This window comes from Saccostrea cucullata, unplaced genomic scaffold (assembly GCF_032062105.1).
Source record: "Saccostrea cucullata isolate Sc308-1 unplaced genomic scaffold, CSIRO_AGI_Scuc_v1 ctg2065, whole genome shotgun sequence".
In the NCBI taxonomy this organism is placed as follows: Eukaryota; Metazoa; Mollusca; class Bivalvia; order Ostreida; family Ostreidae; genus Saccostrea; species Saccostrea cuccullata.
In genome coordinates this window covers 1-12301 of record NW_026926015.1, presented here as the reverse complement: position 1 = coordinate 12301, position 12301 = coordinate 1, and the positions used below count along the sequence as shown (strand labels likewise).

General features: G+C 37.1%; 4 long non-coding RNA genes across 11 annotated transcripts; all 4 read right to left on the bottom strand.

Annotated features, from left to right (window-relative positions):
* Positions 1 to 2494: 2494 nt before the first annotated feature.
* On the bottom strand, positions 2495 to 6419 carry LOC134270388 (uncharacterized). The gene is made up of 5 exons (XR_009992808.1): positions 6307 to 6419; positions 4689 to 4787; positions 3829 to 3911; positions 3644 to 3734; positions 2495 to 3527 (listed from the first exon to the last, which is right to left on the bottom strand). It is a non-coding gene; the product is annotated as an uncharacterized LOC134270388 (long non-coding RNA).
* Positions 6420 to 6581: 162 nt separating this feature from the next.
* LOC134270387 (uncharacterized) lies at positions 6582 to 8174 on the bottom strand. 3 transcript variants are annotated; one of them, XR_009992807.1, is made up of 3 exons: positions 7781 to 8174; positions 7009 to 7092; positions 6582 to 6917 (listed from the first exon to the last, which is right to left on the bottom strand). It is a non-coding gene; the product is annotated as an uncharacterized LOC134270387 (long non-coding RNA). The 3 variants fall into 3 exon arrangements; XR_009992805.1 differs by lacking the exon at positions 7781 to 8174 and adding an exon at positions 7185 to 7262; XR_009992806.1 differs by lacking the exon at positions 7781 to 8174 and adding an exon at positions 7185 to 7262 and having other exon boundaries at positions 7009 to 7089.
* A 653-nt stretch (positions 8175 to 8827) lies between these two features.
* LOC134270386 (uncharacterized) lies at positions 8828 to 10257 on the bottom strand. 3 transcript variants are annotated; one of them, XR_009992802.1, is made up of 5 exons: positions 9795 to 10257; positions 9619 to 9702; positions 9124 to 9527; positions 8948 to 9031; positions 8828 to 8856 (listed from the first exon to the last, which is right to left on the bottom strand). It is a non-coding gene; the product is annotated as an uncharacterized LOC134270386 (long non-coding RNA). The 3 variants fall into 3 exon arrangements; XR_009992803.1 differs by having other exon boundaries at positions 8948 to 9028; XR_009992804.1 differs by having other exon boundaries at positions 9619 to 9699.
* Positions 10258 to 10296: 39 nt separating this feature from the next.
* On the bottom strand, positions 10297 to 12269 carry LOC134270385 (uncharacterized). 4 transcript variants are annotated; one of them, XR_009992799.1, is made up of 6 exons: positions 11814 to 12269; positions 11638 to 11721; positions 11143 to 11546; positions 10967 to 11050; positions 10472 to 10875; positions 10297 to 10379 (listed from the first exon to the last, which is right to left on the bottom strand). It is a non-coding gene; the product is annotated as an uncharacterized LOC134270385 (long non-coding RNA). The 4 variants fall into 4 exon arrangements; XR_009992798.1 differs by having other exon boundaries at positions 10305 to 10376; XR_009992801.1 differs by having other exon boundaries at positions 10305 to 10376; positions 10967 to 11047.
* Between the last annotated feature and the right edge of the window lie 32 nt (positions 12270 to 12301).

Below are 12301 nucleotides of genomic sequence, written 5' to 3'. Positions count from 1 at the left end.
AAATTAATGCGAATTAAATTGCGTTCACACGACAGCTAAAGCGAAGTAAACTAATGCGAATTTTAAAAAAAATTTCTTCTACAGTCAGGCGTCAGTAAGTCTGTTATGACGTCATTTGTAAATCACGTCATGTATTCTAACTAATTCGCATTAAATCCTCCGTGTGAACGCTAAGCGAAGCTAATTCGCAGTAACTTTACGTTTAATTCGAATTAAACTCTCCGTGTGAACAGGGCATAAAATAGCCGTGCTGACGCCGGGCTGCAGAAGTAAAATTTTATATTCGCATTAGTTTACTTCGCATTAATTTACTGCGAATTAAAATCTCCGTGTGAACAGGGCATTAAACTTGTCGTGTGAACAGGGCATTAGAGACATACACAAAACATTCGTATGTATTTCTTGTAAAAGTAGTGGTCTTCTTACTGATTGACAAAAAATGAAGGTAGTTCATCAGTAACACATTAGGTTTACTCACTATCTAATATAATTATTTTGTGTAAATGTGTTTATAAAGTAAATTTTAATATGGCCATGTATCAAAACACTGATATTTCTTTAGTATACTACACTTCACTAACATGATTGTATCAAAGATGATATATGTCTACAAATCAAAGTCACAATATGAGGGAGAATAAGTTTTGTGGGTACAGTTTCAATGCTGTTGGAGAGATTACCATTGGATTATTTATCCTCGTGCTCACTCCAGATTCAGACTTTAAGAAAAGGTTTTTGCTATTTGAGTCAAAGAAAGAAAGAATGGTAGCAAAGTTGACAATTGAAACATTTCACCTTTTGCTCGTCGCTAAGAAGAAGACCCACTCGTTGCTTTGCAACGAGCTTTGCTCTAGTTCTTTTTATTATTGTAACTATATGCCACTCTATTGTTTTCATAATCGTCTTTATTACATTTCACTTTGAACTTTTATCATTCTTCATTTTGTCCCCACTTCAATGTTACTTTATTCTTGTAAATTCATCCTACTATCTTTTAAATTGATAGTTCTTAAATAATAATGATTATCTCTATTACGAACGTAATATGCAGTGAAGACAAATACAAGTTGTCCGAATTTAGTAATCGTTAAGTGAAATGTGGACATGCACCATTTCTCCATCAGAGAATAAGGACTTGTTATGAATTTAATATTTTTTATACCATAACCTTAAACTTGCTAAAAATGACCTCGAATCAAGGTCACGACACACCTTAGGTTCATGAACAATCCCTGTGTTTCTCCATTACAAAGTTAGCTTTGCTCTAGTTCTTTTTATTATTGTAACTATATGCCACTCTATTGTTTTCATAATCGTCTTTATTACATTTCACTTTGAACTTTTATCATTCTTCATTTTGTCCCCACTTCAATGTTAATTTTGCTTTATTCTTGTAAATTCATCCTACTATCTTTTAAATTGATAGTTCTTAAATAATAATGATTATCTCTGTTACGAACGTAATATGCAGTGAAGACAAATACAAGTTGTCCGAATTTAGTAATCGTTAAGTGAAATGTGGACATGCACCATTTCTCCATCAGAGAATAAGGACTTGTTATGAATTTAATATTTTTTATACCACAACCTTAAACTTGCTAAAAATGACCTTGAATCAAGGTCACGACACACCTTAGGTTCATGAACAATCCCTGTGTTTCTCCATTACAAAGTTAGAGTCTGAACAAGAAATCTATGCTTTTTCTGCTGTTGACCTTTAATTTGTTGTCATGGTCTGAAGACAAGGACCTAAATCAAAAGGACAGTAGCAATATTTGTTTCAAATAAGAGCTCTAAGTAATTCTCCATTATGAAGTTAAGCCTAGAATTTTTTTTTTACACTTTTCTGCCAGTAACTTTGAACTTGCTACAATGACATTGAATTAAATTCAGGACTTTCATAAATCTGTACCAGTTCCTCTCCATTAAAAAGTTTTATCCGAGAAAATGTTAAATTTTTTCTACCAGTGACGTTGAATTTACCAGAGTGACCTTGGATAAAGGGTCAAGACACATTTTTTGATCGCATGCAATCTCTATATCAAATATAAGCTTCCCTTGAATCTCCATAACAAAGTCAAGTTATAGCCTGGACAAGAATATCATACTTTCTCTGTTAGTAACCTTGAACTAGGAATGACTTTGAACTGGAATGACTTTGGATAAGATCATGACACACTTTTGGGTCATCAGCAATCACTATACCAAGTTTGAGCTTCTAGTGATTCTCTTTCACAAAGTTATGACCCAAACAAAAAATTAATACTTTTTTGGCCTGTGACCTTGAAGGAATGATCTAGCTTGTATCAAGATCAGGACTCACTGGTTGGTCATTATAAGCAAGGCCTGTAATGAGTATGAGTTTCCAAAGTTTCCCCAAATCAAAGTTAGAGCCTGGACAAAATTACATAAGAGACAATGTGATTCCTAAATTAAAATATGCCCCAAATTCTTTAATTACTGAGGCAGAGTAAATTCAACAACTTTCATTGCATGACAGATATGTTCAATATATTTTGATATAAAAGTTAAAATTTTAACTGTGAGCACATCATCATGTATCACAACGGACAAACACATTTTTTTCAATTAGTTATTAACAATTCAGGAACATTCTTGAGAAAATATATTCAGAAAAAATAACTTGGTGTAATTCAAAAGATGAACAATAGTGTAGTAGCATTTTGAGCTTTCTCTACTTAAATCAAAAGATTTAATCCCTTAATACAGATTTAACGGAGTAAACTTTGAGTCATATGCTGTTGAGGACGTGAGCTATCCTTTATGAGTTATGTACACAGCAGGGTCCACTGAATCCTGTAAGTTAAGCTATTAAATGTGTCCATCATTTTGTTATAGGAATGTACTCAGCATGGTCCATTGATTTCTGTGAGTTAAGCTGTTTAGTGTGTCCTGTCAGTCCATCCCTTTGTTGATAAGAGTCACTCAGCACAGTGCACTGAAACCTATCAGTTGAGTTATTTAGTGTGTTCATCACTTTGCTGTTACAATGTACTCAGCACTGCATGTCCATTGAATTTTGTGAGTTATGCTATTTAGTGTATCCATCACTGAATCCTGTAATTCGAGTTATTTAGTGTGTTCATCACTTTGTAGATAACAACATACTCAGTATGTCCATTGAATTCTGTGAGTTAAGCTATTTGAAGTGTCTTTCACTTTATAATTATCAATGTTCTCAGCATGGTCTATTAAATTCTGTGAGTTTAGCTATTTAGTTTGTCCATCACTTTGTAGATAACAGCATACTCAGCATGGTCCATTGAATTCCATTGGTTTAGTTATTTAGTGTGTCCATCACTTTGTAGATAACAATGTACTCAGCACTGTCCATTGAATTCTGTGGATTAATTTATCTAATTTGTTCAATTTGAAGCAAAAGGTGTAAATGGTTCCTCCTTGTCCTGACTCTTATGTTTTTTTTAAATCAGACTACATCAGGTTGCAGTCCAAACCTTACTCTCTGCACTATTATTGAGGCATATTTGTTGGCTATCATAGAAACACTATGTAAAGAAACAAAATAATGAGGATCAACAAAAAATATTGATAAAATTTTAATAAATGCGAAAGTGGTAACATTTTCACAGAGTAGAAGGAGTTTGTAGAGCTTGTGTCTTACCTTTATTTTCAGGTTCTAGTTGATCTCTTTTGACTCTTGCTGAATCATGTCGACCTACTCTCAGAAATGGGATCAATGTCAGCATAACCGCCTGCATGCCTATAACAAAAAAAGACACCAGGAATCCAAGAAATGAGTCATAGTCTCATCTAATTCACATAATGAAAGGCATAAAGCTTGAGAACTTTCTTGCCATCAATTTTACGTTAGACAGAAGTTAGTCCTTCATCTCCACAGTCTTGTTCACTAATTGAGGTCAGTCTTCTGCCTGTTAACAAAGAAAATCCAAAAGATCATTAACCAGAAGTCTCTGTCGAGAGTAGCTCTACTGGTTTATACTTAAAACAAAGGAAGAGAAAAGTAGCAGTTGGGACTTGAAACTTTAAAACAGCAATAAATAGAAAAATGATTCTTGCCACTCATCAAAATAAAAACCGATGCACAGAATTATGTATCTTAGTATAGTTTACTTGTGTGCCAAGTTATATTGAAATCGGACCAAAACTGTAGGAGGAGTAGCATTTTGAAAGAATTTTACAGAAATTTCTATTTTTAGTAACCATGGCAACACCGTTCATCGAAATCAGAAACTGATGCCGAGAATTATGTATGTTAGTGTAATCTACTTGTGTGCCAAGTTATATTGAAATCGGACCAAAACTGTAGGAGGAGTAGCATTTTGAAAAATTGTTTACAGACAGACAGACGGACGGACGACAGACGCATTACTATTGCATAAGCTCTTCTGGTCTCTGACCAGTAGAGCTAAAAATTAACAAGAGGACCTTGTGCAAAAAGTTCACCTCAGTCACCTTGACCTTGTCATCAGAACAAAAATTCTTTCCATATTTTTACTAATCCTAGTCCAAAGGGATCATGATATAACATAGTTTGATTCAAGAATCCTCTGGATCCCACAGTGTTATGGCAACACAATCTTGCTGTTGTGCAGCAGAAGTAAATCTTCCTGGACCCATGATTTGAAAAAAATTGAATAACAAGTATAAGGAAAATTTGAATATTGCCAAGAAAGCTATTAACTAACTCCTTAATCATATATTGGCTGCTAGACAAAGCTTGGCAATGGAATCTTCTTCTTCTCTTTGTCAGCACTAGTCTTCTTCCTTCTTCCCTTGTCAAAGTCCTTGAAAATACATGATTGAGAGAAGAAAAACAATAATTCAATGCAATACAACAATAAAAAGAAATCATATGAACATACTGGTAATCATTTCAACATTATTAGCTGGAAAATCAATATGCAAATGAAGACAATAAAGTTGGGATAGTAATAAGGTGGGATATTGGGGCGAGGAGAGGGAGGCATAGTTATTTTAGAGTAAGGAGGAAAAAGATAAGTCAGAAATAATTAAACAAGAGATCCAGGGGCCACATCACTCACCTGAGCAACTAGTTAGGTAAATACAAAAATACTGTATATATACATAATTTGGTGTATTCAAAATTTAGCGCAATCAATGGATATGGAGTTGTTGGCGTAATTATAAAATATAAAGCTCTCCATTATAAGAAAACATACAGTAAGTTCAGTATTGAAATGTTTGAATATATTATAAAAGTGGGTTCGAGGGAGGAGGAGTGGGGGGGGGGGGGATTTGAACAAACTTAAATTTACACTTCCTTGGAATGTTTTTGAATTAACATGACACAAAATGACTTTGTTGTTTATTGTTATGATCCATTTTAATGACGCTTTTAAATTGATGATCATTCATGGCTTTGTCACGAATTTTAACAATTTTCCCCATGTATTCCTATGCAAAACTCTGATAACCCATTTTGGTCCCACTCTACTCCAGGGGTCATGATTTGAACAAACTTGAATCTACACTACCCGAGGATGCTTTCATATATTAAATATGACCAATCACAACTTTGCTGTTCTCCGGAAGAAGAAATTTAAATGTGTTTTTTTTTATGTTATCCCAGTTTCATCACCTTTAATGGCCCCACCCTTGCCCCAGGGGTTATGACTTAAACAAATTTGAATCTTCACTACCAGACGATGCTTCCATATAACTATGACTAATCATGGCTTTGCTGTTCTTGAGAGGATGATTTTAAAGTCTTTTCCTATGTATTCCTATGTTAAAATTTGATACCCCATTGTGACCCCACCCTACCCCCAGGGGTCATGATTTAAAAAACTGAAATCTTCGCTACTAGAGGATGCTTCTTCATAAGTTTCATTTTTCCTGGCCCAGTGGTTCTTGAGAAAATTATTTAAAGATTTTTCCTATTTTAAGCTTTAATACCCCATTGTGGCCCCGCCCTACCCCCAGGGGTCATGATTTGAATAAATTTGAATCTACACTACATGAGGATGCTTCCACATAAGTGTCATCTTTCCTGGCCCACTGGTTCTTGAAAAGAAGATTTTTAAAAGATATCATTATTTTATCACCAATTCATAAGTATCTCCCGTTGGAAGAGGGAATGGCCCTTCATTTGAACAAAATTGAATCCCTTTTACCCAAGGATAATTGTGGCAAGTTTGGTGGAAATTGGCCCAGTGGTTCTTGAGAAGAAGATGAAAATGTGAAAAGTGAACGATGACACAACAACAATGACGACAGAATGGACAAATTTTGATCAGAAAAGCTCACTTGAGCCTCCGGCTCAGGTGAGCTAATAAAAAATACTTCATGAAAGGTTCCTGTCTGTTAAAGGTGGGTCCTGAATCTGAGTCTGAATCTTACGAGTATTCTCCTCATGGTTGCAGTGGAATGGGAAAGGGACTCTTCCACACTTAGAAAGAAAACAGACACATCAAAGGGGAATCACTCTCATTTCTTACCAAGTGGAAAACTTCATCTAAATAAGCAGTTTGTTACTTACCACTTTGGGCCATGCTGACTGCTGTATATAGCTGAGAAATGGACTCGTCGTCGTCTTGTCTTTCAGCCTGGGACTGTTGGACGACCTTGCTCCTCCATCGTTGTCCCTCTTCTGAGTTCCTGAAAGTATAAAACTGGCAGAAGATTAGTAAAACTTCAAAACAATGCAACAAATCACAAAAATTCAAGTGGTAAAAATCAGTACCACACAATTAGTTGAAAAAGCAGAAAACAATGGCAATTAATTCAGGAAGATGAAATGAGGGGGAAAGGGAAGGTGAGGGTTAGTTATGTTAGAGTCAGCAGGGGGTAGGGGAAAGAAAATGAAAATCAAAAATACTTCCATATAAGCTTCCTTGGCTGTTGCTGTGGCTCCTGGTGATGTTCCTTCTGAACTGTCTCAGCATCTCTGCTTACTGTCAATTGAATGTCAAGAGGTCAGAGCCAACATCAATTGGAAAGCCAAAATATAAGGAAAGGTTAAAAGAGGTCAAGTGTGAATCTTACCGTACTTTCTTTTCTCGAATGCTGTTAAATAGGAGAGGTACTTCTCCGCACTTCAGCATCCTGGTCAATCTCAACTTTCTTCTGCTTGAAAAGAGAAAACAGACACATCAAAGGGGAATCACTCTCATTTCTTACCAAGTGGAAAACTTCATCTAAATAAGCAGTTTGTTACTTACCACTTTGGGCCATGCTGACTGCTGTATATAGCTGAGAAATGGACTCGTCGTCTTGTCTTTTTCTGTTGGACGACCTTGTTCCTGAAAGTATAAGCTGGCAAAGATAAAACTTCAAAACAATGCAACAAATCACAAAAATTCAAGTGGTAAAAATCAGTACCACACAATTAGTTGAAAAAGCAGAAAACAATGGCAATTAATTCAGGAAGATGAAATGAGGGGGAAAGGGAAGGTGAGGGTTACTTTCTTTTCTCGAATGAAAATCAAAAATACTTCCATATAAGCTTCCTCTGTTGCTGTGGCTCCTGGTGATGTTCCTTCTGAACTGTCTCAGCATCTCTGCTTACTGTCAATTGAATGTCAAGAGGTCAGAGCCAACATCAATTGGAAAGCCAAAATATAAGGAAAGGTTAAAAGAGGTCAAGTGTGAATCTTACCGTACTTTCTTTTAGGAGAGGTACTTCTCCGCACTTCAGCATCCTGGTCAATCTCAACTTTCTTCTGCTTGAAAAGAGAAAACAGACACATCAAAGGGGAATCACTCTCATTTCTTACCAAGTGGAAAACTTCATCTAAATAAGCAGTTTGTTACTTACCACTTTGGGCCATGCTGACTGCTGTATATAGCTGAGAAATGGACTCGTCGTCTTGTCTTTTTCTGTTGGACGACCTTGCTCCTCCATCGTTGTCCCTCTTCTGAGTTCCTGAAAGTATAAAACTGGCAGAAGATTAGTAAAACTTCAAAACAATGCAACAAATCACAAAAATTCAAGTGGTAAAAATCAGTACCACACAATTAGTTGAAAAAGCAGAAAACAATGGCAATTAATTCAGGAAGATGAAATGAGGGGGAAAGGGAAGGTGAGGGTTAGTTATGTTAGAGTCAGCAGGGGGTAGGGGAAAGAAAATGAAAATCAAAAATACTTCCATATAAGCTTCCTTGGCTGTTGCTGTGGCTCCTGGTGATGTTCCTTCTGAACTGTCTCAGCATCTCTGATTTACTGTCAATTGAATGTCAAGAGTTCAGAGGCAACATCAATTGGAAAGCCAAAATATAAGGAAAGGTTAAAAGAGGTCAAGTGTGAATCTTACCGTACTTTCTTTTCTCGAATGCTGTTAAATAGGAGAGGTACTTCTCCGCACTTCAGCATCCTGGTCAATCTCAACTTTCTTCTGCTTGAAAAGAGAAAACAGACACATCAAAGGGGAATCACTCTCATTTCTTACCAAGTGGAAAACTTCATCTAAATAAGCAGTTTGTTACTTACCACTTTGGGCCATGCTGACTGCTGTATATAGCTGAGAAATGGACTCGTCGTCTTGTCTTTTTCTGTTGGACGACCTTGCTCCTCCATCGTTGTCCCTCTTCTGAGTTCCTGAAAGTATAAAACTGGCAGAAGATTAGTAAAACTTCAAAACAATGCAACAAATCACAAAAATTCAAGTGGTAAAAATCAGTACCACACAATTAGTTGAAAAAGCAGAAAACAATGGCAATTAATTCAGGAAGATGAAATGAGGGGGAAAGGGAAGGTGAGGGTTAGTTATGTTAGAGTCAGCAGGGGGTAGGGGAAAGAAAATGAAAATCAAAAATACTTCCATATAAGCTTCCTTGGCTGTTGCTGTGGCTCCTGGTGATGTTTCTTCTGAACTGTCTCAGCATCTCTGCTTACTGTCAATTGAATGTCAAGAGGTCAGAGCCAACATCAATTGGAAAGCCAAAATATAAGGAAAGGTTAAAAGAGGTCAAGTGTGAATCTTACCGTACTTTCTTTTCTCGAATGCTGTTAAATAGGAGAGGTACTTCTCCGCACTTCAGCATCCTGGTCAATCTCAACTTTCTTCTGCTTGAAAAGAGAAAACAGACACATCAAAGGGGAATCACTCTCATTTCTTACCAAGTGGAAAACTTCATCTAAATAAGCAGTTTGTTACTTACCACTTTGGGCCATGCTGACTGCTGTATATAGCTGAGAAATGGACTCGTCGTCTTGTCTTTTTCTGTTGGACGACCTTGCTCCTCCATCGTTGTCCCTCTTCTGAGTTCCTGAAAGTATAAAACTGGCAGAAGATTAGTAAAACTTCAAAACAATGCAACAAATCACAAAAATTCAAGTGGTAAAAATCAGTACCACACAATTAGTTGAAAAAGCAGAAAACAATGGCAATTAATTCAGGAAGATGAAATGAGGGGGAAAGGGAAGGTGAGGGTTAGTTATGTTAGAGTCAGCAGGGGGTAGGGGAAAGAAAATGAAAATCAAAAATACTTCCATATAAGCTTCCTTGGCTGTTGCTGTGGCTCCTGGTGATGTTCCTTCTGAACTGTCTCAGCATCTCTGCTTACTGTCAATTGAATGTCAAGAGGTCAGAGCCAACATCAATTGGAAAGCCAAAATATAAGGAAAGGTTAAAAGAGGTCAAGTGTGAATCTTACCGTACTTTCTTTTCTCGAATGCTGTTAAATAGGAGAGGTACTTCTCCGCACTTCAGCATCCTGGTCAATCTCAACTTTCTTCTGCTTGAAAAGAGAAAACAGACACATCAAAGGGGAATCACTCTCATTTCTTACCAAGTGGAAAACTTCATCTAAATAAGCAGTTTGTTACTTACCACTTTGGGCCATGCTGACTGCTGTATATAGCTGAGAAATGGACTCGTCGTCTTGTCTTTTTCTGTTGGACGACCTTGCTCCTCCATCGTTGTCCCTCTTCTGAGTTCCTGAAAGTATAAAACTGGCAGAAGATTAGTAAAACTTCAAAACAATGCAACAAATCACAAAAATTCAAGTGGTAAAAATCAGTACCACACAATTAGTTGAAAAAGCAGAAAACAATGGCAATTAATTCAGGAAGATGAAATGAGGGGGAAAGGGAAGGTGAGGGTTAGTTATGTTAGAGTCAGCAGGGGGTAGGGGAAAGAAAATGAAAATCAAAAATACTTCCATATAAGCTTCCTTGGCTGTTGCTGTGGCTCCTGGTGATGTTCCTTCTGAACTGTCTCAGCATCTCTGCTTACTGTCAATTGAATGTCAAGAGGTCAGAGCCAACATCAATTGGAAAGCCAAAATATAAGGAAAGGTTAAAAGAGGTCAAGTGTGAATCTTACCGTACATGTACTTTCTTTTCTCGAATGCTGTTAAATAGGAGAGGTACTTCTCCGCACTTCAGCATCCTGGTCAATCTCAACTTTCTTCTGCTTGAAAAGAGAAAACAGACACATCAAAGGGGAATCACTCTCATTTCTTACCAAGTGGAAAACTTCATCTAAATAAGCAGTTTGTTACTTACCACTTTGGGCCATGCTGACTGCTGTATATAGCTGAGAAATGGACTCGTCGTCTTGTCTTTTTCTGTTGGACGACCTTGCTCCTCCATCGTTGTCCCTCTTCTGAGTTCCTGAAAGTATAAAACTGGCAGAAGATTAGTAAAACTTCAAAACAATGCAACAAATCACAAAAATTCAAGTGGTAAAAATCAGTACCACACAATTAGTTGAAAAAGCAGAAAACAATGGCAATTAATTCAGGAAGATGAAATGAGGGGGAAAGGGAAGGTGAGGGTTAGTTATGTTAGAGTCAGCAGGGGGTAGGGGAAAGAAAATGAAAATCAAAAATACTTCCATATAAGCTTCCTTGGCTGTTGCTGTGGCTCCTGGTGATGTTCCTTCTGAACTGTCTCAGCATCTCTGCTTACTGTCAATTGAATGTCAAGAGGTCAGAGCCAACATCAATTGGAAAGCCAAAATATAAGGAAAGGTTAAAAGAGGTCAAGTGTGAATCTTACCGTACTTTCTTTTCTCGAATGCTGTTAAATAGGAGAGGTACTTCTCCGCACTTCAGCATCCTGGTCAATCTCAACTTTCTTCTGCTTGAAAAGAGAAAACAGACACATCAAAGGGGAATCACTCTCATTTCTTACCAAGTGGAAAACTTCATCTAAATAAGCAGTTTGTTACTTACCACTTTGGGCCATGCTGACTGCTGTATATAGCTGAGAAATGGACTCGTCGTCTTGTCTTTTTCTGTTGGACGACCTTGCTCCTCCATCGTTGTCCCTCTTCTGAGTTCCTGAAAGTATAAAACTGGCAGAAGATTAGTAAAACTTCAAAACAATGCAACAAATCACAAAAATTCAAGTGGTAAAAATCAGTACCACACAATTAGTTGAAAAAGCAGAAAACAATGGCAATTAATTCAGGAAGATGAAATGAGGGGGAAAGGGAAGGTGAGGGTTAGTTATGTTAGAGTCAGCAGGGGGTAGGGGAAAGAAAATGAAAATCAAAAATACTTCCATATAAGCTTCCTTGGCTGTTGCTGTGGCTCCTGGTGATGTTCCTTCTGAACTGTCTCAGCATCTCTGCTTACTGTCAATTGAATGTCAAGAGGTCAGAGCCAACATCAATTGGAAAGCCAAAATATAAGGAAAGGTTAAAAGAGGTCAAGTGTGAATCTTACCGTACTTTCTTTTCTCGAATGCTGTTAAATAGGAGAGGTACTTCTCCGCACTTCAGCATCCTGGTCAATCTCAACTTTCTTCTGCTTGAAAAGAGAAAACAGACACATCAAAGGGGAATCACTCTCATTTCTTACCAAGTGGAAAACTTCATCTAAATAAGCAGTTTGTTACTTACCACTTTGGGCCATGCTGACTGCTGTATATAGCTGAGAAATGGACTCGTCGTCTTGTCTTTTTCTGTTGGACGACCTTGCTCCTCCATCGTTGTCCCTCTTCTGAGTTCCTGAAAGTATAAAACTGGCAGAAGATTAGTAAAACTTCAAAACAATGCAACAAATCACAAAAATTCAAGTGGTAAAAATCAGTACCACACAATTAGTTGAAAAAGCAGAAAACAATGGCAATTAATTCAGGAAGATGAAATGAGGGGGAAAGGGAAGGTGAGGGTTAGTTATGTTAGAGTCAGCAGGGGGTAGGGGAAAGAAAATGAAAATCAAAAATACTTCCATATAAGCTTCCTTGGCTGTTGCTGTGGCTCCTGGTGATGTTCCTTCTGAACTGTCTCAGCATCTCTGCTTACTGTCAATTGAATGTCAAGAGGTCAGAGCCAACATCAATTGGAAAGCCAAAATATAAGGAAAGGTTAAAAGAGGTCAAGTGTGA